The following is a 5704-nucleotide window of genomic DNA, read 5'->3' as shown; positions in this document are numbered from 1 at the left end:
CACGACACCTCCGAGCCAATAAAAAAGGGGATGTGTGGCCGCATGTAATTGGTAATTCGAACGCTCACGGTTTCAATAATACTTGTGTTTTCGATTTGTAACATGACATCACTTTTTCAAAAATGACTTTGTTGATTGTTAATGTGTCCGCCTTCGCAAATCGAAAAAATAATTATCACAACATGTTGGTGCCATGTCATGAGACCATGCCAAGTTTCATGATTGTCAGGCGTGTTTTGGAATGACAGGAATTAAAAAACAAAGTTTCTCAATATTTCCAGCCGAGCCACGACGCCCAGATGTTTGAATTTCACTCACATCTCTTGCATGGGACATAGAAATTCACCTCAGGACACACATGTGATTTTTCAAATAACTTTGGTGCACTGGAGCCTGTGCTTGTATTTCAAATTTGAATTATGCACATTAAATACCCAAAAACTCTATTAATGTATAAAAAAGTTCAAACGAACCCGGAATAATTCCAAAATTTAGCACGATACTTCTATTCGGTATAATCTGGCTGTGTAAAAAAATTAAGGTGGGAGAAGGCAGTGTACGTATGTCGTTTCGCACACGGAGGTGACACGATCCCTCTCGGAACCACGAGCCTTCTTGAGGGAAGCTCCGATTTGCACTAAGCTTACACCAAAGCTTGTCCCAATTCGGCCAAAAAAATTACCGCAGCATGTCTGTGCCATGTAATGACACCATGCCAAGTTTCATGATTTTCAGGTGTGTTTTGGAATTACAGGAATTAAAAAACCAAGTTTCTCAATTTTTTCGGCCGAGCCACGATGCCTAGATGTTTGAATTTCACTACCATCTCTTGCATGGGACCTAGAAATTCTCCCAAGGACACACATGTCATTTTTCAAACAACTTTGGTGCGTTGGAGCCTGTGCTTGTAGTTCAAATTTGAATTATGCACATTAAATGCCCAGAAACTCAATTAATGTATAAAAAAGGCCAAACGAGCCCGGAATAATTCCAAATTTAGCATGGTACTTCTATTTGGTCTAATCTAGCTGTGTAAAAAAATTAAGGCGGGAGAAGGCAGTGTACGTATGTTGTTTCGCACACGGAGGTGACACGTTCCCTCTCGGAACCACAAACCTTGTTGAGGGATGCTCCAGTTTGCAAGAAGCTTACACCAAAGCTTGTCCCAATTCGGCCAAAGAAATTACCGCAACATGTTGGTGCCATGTCATGACACCATGCTAAGTTTCACGATTTTCAAGCATGTTTTGGATCTACAGGAATTAAAAACCAAGTTTCTCAATCTCTCCAGCTGAGCCATGATGCCCAGATGTTTGAATTTCACTCCCATCTCTTGCATGGGACCTAGAAATTCACCCAAGGACACACATGTGCTTTTTCAAACAACTTTGGTGCACTTGAGCACGTGCTTTTAGTTCAAATTTGAACTATGCACATTAAATGAGCAGAAACACAATTAATTTATAAAAAAGGCCAAACGAAACCAGAATAATTCCAAATTTTATCACGGGTACTTCTATTTGGTCTAATCTGCCTGTGTAAAAAAATTAAGGCGGGAGAAGGCAGTGTATGTATGTCGTTTTGCACATGGAGGTGACACGTTCCCTCTCGGAACCACGAGCCTTCATTAGGGAAGCTCCGGTTCGCAAGTAGCTTACACCAAAGCTTGTCCCAATTTGGCCAAAGAAATTACCGCAGCATGTTGGTGCCATGTCATGACACCATGCCAAGTTTCATGATTTTGAGGCGTGTTTTGGAATTACAGGAATTAAAAAACCAAGTTTCTACATCTTTTTGGCCGAGCCACGATGCCCAGATGTTTAAATTTCACTCCCATATCTTACATGGGACCTAGAAATTCACCCAAGGACACACATGTGATTTTTCAAACAACTTTGGTGCACTGGAGCCTGTGCTTGTAGTTAAAATTTGAATTATGCACATTAAATGCCCAGAAACTGAATTAATGTATAAAAAAGGCCAAACGAACCCAGAATAATTCCGAAATTTAGTACGGTACTTCTATTTGGTCTAATCTGGTTGTGTGAAAAAATTAAGGCGGGAGAAGGCAGTGTACGTATGTCTTTTCGCACACGGAGGTGACACATTCCCTCTCGGAACCACTAGCCTTCTTGAGGGAAGCTCCGGTTTGCAAGAAGCTTACACCAAAGCTAGTCCCAATTTGGCCAAACAAATTACCGCAGCATGTTGGTGCCATGTCATGACACCATGCCAAATTCCATGATTTTCAGACGTGTTTTGGATTTACAGGAAAAAACCAAGTTTCTCAACCTTTCTGGCCGAGCCACGATGCCAAGATGTTTGAATTTCACTGCCATCTCTTGCATGGGACCTAGAAATTCACCCAAGGACACACATGTGATTTTTCAAAAAACTCTGGTGCACTGGGGCATGGACTTGTAATTTTAATTATGCACATTAAATCCGTAGAAACTCAATTAATGTATAAAAAATCCTAACAAACACGGAATAATCCCAAAATTCAGCATGATACTTCTATTTGGTCTAATCTACCAGTGTACAAAACTTTAGGCGGGAGAAGGCAGTGTACGTATGTCGTTTCGCACACGAAGGTGACACATTCCCTCTCGGAACCAGGAGCCCTCTTGAGGGAAGCTCCGGTTTGCAAGAAGCTTACACCGAAGCTTGTCCCAATTCGTCCAAACAAATTACCGCAGCATGTTGGTGCCATGGCATGACTCCATGCCAAGTTTCATGATTTTCAGGCGTGTTTTGGAATTACAGGAATTAAAAAACCAAGTTTCTCCATCTTTCCGACTGAGCCACGACGACCAGATATTTGAATTGCACTGCCATCTCTTGCATGGGAACTAGAAATTCACCCAAGGACACACATGTGATTTTTCAAACAACTTTGGTGCACTGGAGCCTATGCCTGTAGTTAAAATTTGAATTATGCACATTAAATGCCCAGAAACTGAATTAATGTATAAAAAGGCCAAACGAACCCCGAATAATTCCGAAATTTAGCATGATACTTCTATTTGGTCTAATCTGGCGGTGTAAAAAAATTAAGGCGGGAGATGGCAGTGTACGTATGTCTTTTCGCACACAGAGGTGACACGTTCCCTTTCGGAACCACGAGCCTTCTCGAGGGATGCTCCGGTTTGCAAGAATCTTACACCAAAGCTTGTCCCAATTCAGCCAAAGAAATTACCATAGCATGTTGGTGCCATGTCATGACACCATGTGAAGTTTCATGATTTTCAGACATGTTTTGGATTTACAGGAATTAAAAAAACAAGTTTCTCAATATTTCCGGCCGAGCCACGACACCAAGATGTTTGAATTTCACTACCATCTCTTGGATGCGACCGAGAAATTCACCCAAGGACACACATGTGATTTTTCAAACAACTTTGGTGCACTGGAGCATGGGCTTGTAGTTCAAATTTGAATTATGCACATTAAATGCCCAAAAACTCAATTAATGTATAAAAAGGCCAAATGGACATGGAATAATTCCAAAATTTTGCATGATACTTCTTTTTAGTCTAATCAATCTGCCAGTGTACAAAAATTAAGGCGGGAGAAGGCAGTGTATGTATGTAACACCCCAGTTGTAAAACTTCCATTTTTGGCAATGTACCCAACCTTGTCATGTTCAATACCATGTGTTTTTCCTCATTGTGGGTTTCATTTTGGGTTTGCCTTGTTTCCCTTTTTGCATTGTCTTGTCATTACTTGTCATCTTGCATTTATTCTTTCATGTTGTTATCATGTGGTGCATCATGTTCCTTGCCATGTTGTTGTGCATTGTCTTAGTCATGCATGTTGCTTTGTGGCAGGCCCATGTGTGTCTCTTGCATCATCTCTTCCACTTCCTGCCTTTTCCCCATTTTTTCAAGTAACATTTTTCCTACCTCCATAAATGTTCAACTTTGCCTCAATATTATATCGCCATGTCCTAAACCTCTCTGCCAAGTTTCATCCCATTTGGGCTTGTATTGGTTAAGTTGAAAAATGCCTCATGTTTGAATATAATTCAAACTTGATTTATTTTTCTACCTCTAAAAATGTCCAGGACAATTATTTCAAATACTACACAATTTCAGGATACTGAGAATATTGTTATATTTCTCAAACTCCTTCCCAATCCCCGTGTGCTTTTCCTTTTGTTTTCTATCTGAAGAAAATAGAAAAAGAAAAGCAGCAGCAACGCTCACCTGGGCCTCAGCTCCCAAGCCGGCCCAGCTGGTGCCAGCCAGCCCAGCTTCAGCCCACTCGCACGAACCTCTCTCCCTTTCTCACCCAGGAACCCGCTCGCCCCCACTAGCATGTGTCCACGTGGCCAAGCTGGCCCCATTTGCCAGCGACCCTAACTACACCCCTCACCCATCTTCTTCCTCCTTGGTCCCCCCCTTGTGATCACGCACATGGCCGTGAACGAGCTCACGTGGCTTCGCCCCATTCGCCCTAGCCCACTACTTAACTCCTCTCCTTGCCCTACCACGTCATAGGGCTCCCCTCTTCCTTCCTCCGCCGCCGCAAGGCGTTTAGTCCACCAGATCTGCCGGGCTCCGACGAGCGAGTCGGAGTCCGCAAACCCTCAATATCACTTCTACATTTGCAAACGAACCCGGAATAATTCAAAATTTTAGCAAGGTACTTCTATTTGGTCTAATTTGGCTGTGTAAAAAAATTAAGAAAGGAGAAGGCAGTGTACGTATGTCGTTTCGCACACGGAGGTGACACGTTCCCTCTCGGAACCAAGAAACTTCTTGAGGGATGCTCCAGTTTGCAAGAAGCTTACACCAAAGCTTGTCCCAACTCGGCCAAAGAAATTACTGCAGCATGTTGGTGCCACGTCATGACACCATGCCATGTTCCATGATTTTCAGGCTTGTTTTGGATCTACAGGAATTAAAAAACCAAGTTTCTCACTCTTTCCGGCCGAGCCATGACGCCCAGATGTTTGAATTTCACTCCCATCTCTTGCATGGGACCTAGAAATTCACCCAAGGACACACATCTAATTTTTCAAACAACTTTGGTGTGTTGGAGCCTGTGCTTGAAGTTCAAATTTGAATTATGCACATTAAATGAGCAGAAACTCAATTAATGTATAAAAAAGGCCAAACAAAACCAGAATAATTAAAAATTTAGCACGGGTACTTCTATTTGGTCTAATCTGCCCGTGTAAAAAAATTAAGGCGGGAGAAGGCAGTGTTTAAGTCTATGAAGTTCATCATGCAAGAGAATGTTTAAGTCTCTGACTTCTAATGGGATCTTTGAACCAGAGATCTAATGTGGGAGAAGGCAGTGTTTAACTTTGTGCTTGGTTTTTGTTTGGCATGACGAAGATCATCATGCGAGAGAATGTTTAAGTCTGTGAGTTCTAATGGGATCTTTGAACCAGAGAAAAGGATCTGTGGGCATCAAAAGTAGGCACAAAAACGCTACGGCACAAGCATATATATCTTTTTGGATCAAGAAGAGGCCTGGGGTGGAAGAACTATGACAAACTATGATGAACTATGAACAACACGACGGAGTCTGGAAACCCTAATGCAGATCTGAGAAGTGAAAAGAAGAATAGTTACAACCACGTATCTCCTGCGGAGGTCGCCGCCGTTCTCTGGACCGTTTTGCGTTGATGCAGCGGCCAAGGTCGACAGAGACGGAGGAGAAGTGCGGTGGCGGTGAGGCTCAAGCAGCGGGA

This window comes from Triticum urartu, chromosome 2A (assembly GCF_056163025.1).
Source record: "Triticum urartu cultivar PI428250 chromosome 2A, HENAU_Tu73, whole genome shotgun sequence".
In the NCBI taxonomy this organism is placed as follows: Eukaryota; Viridiplantae; Streptophyta; class Magnoliopsida; order Poales; family Poaceae; genus Triticum; species Triticum urartu.
Note: the sequence above shows the minus strand (reverse complement) of the source record.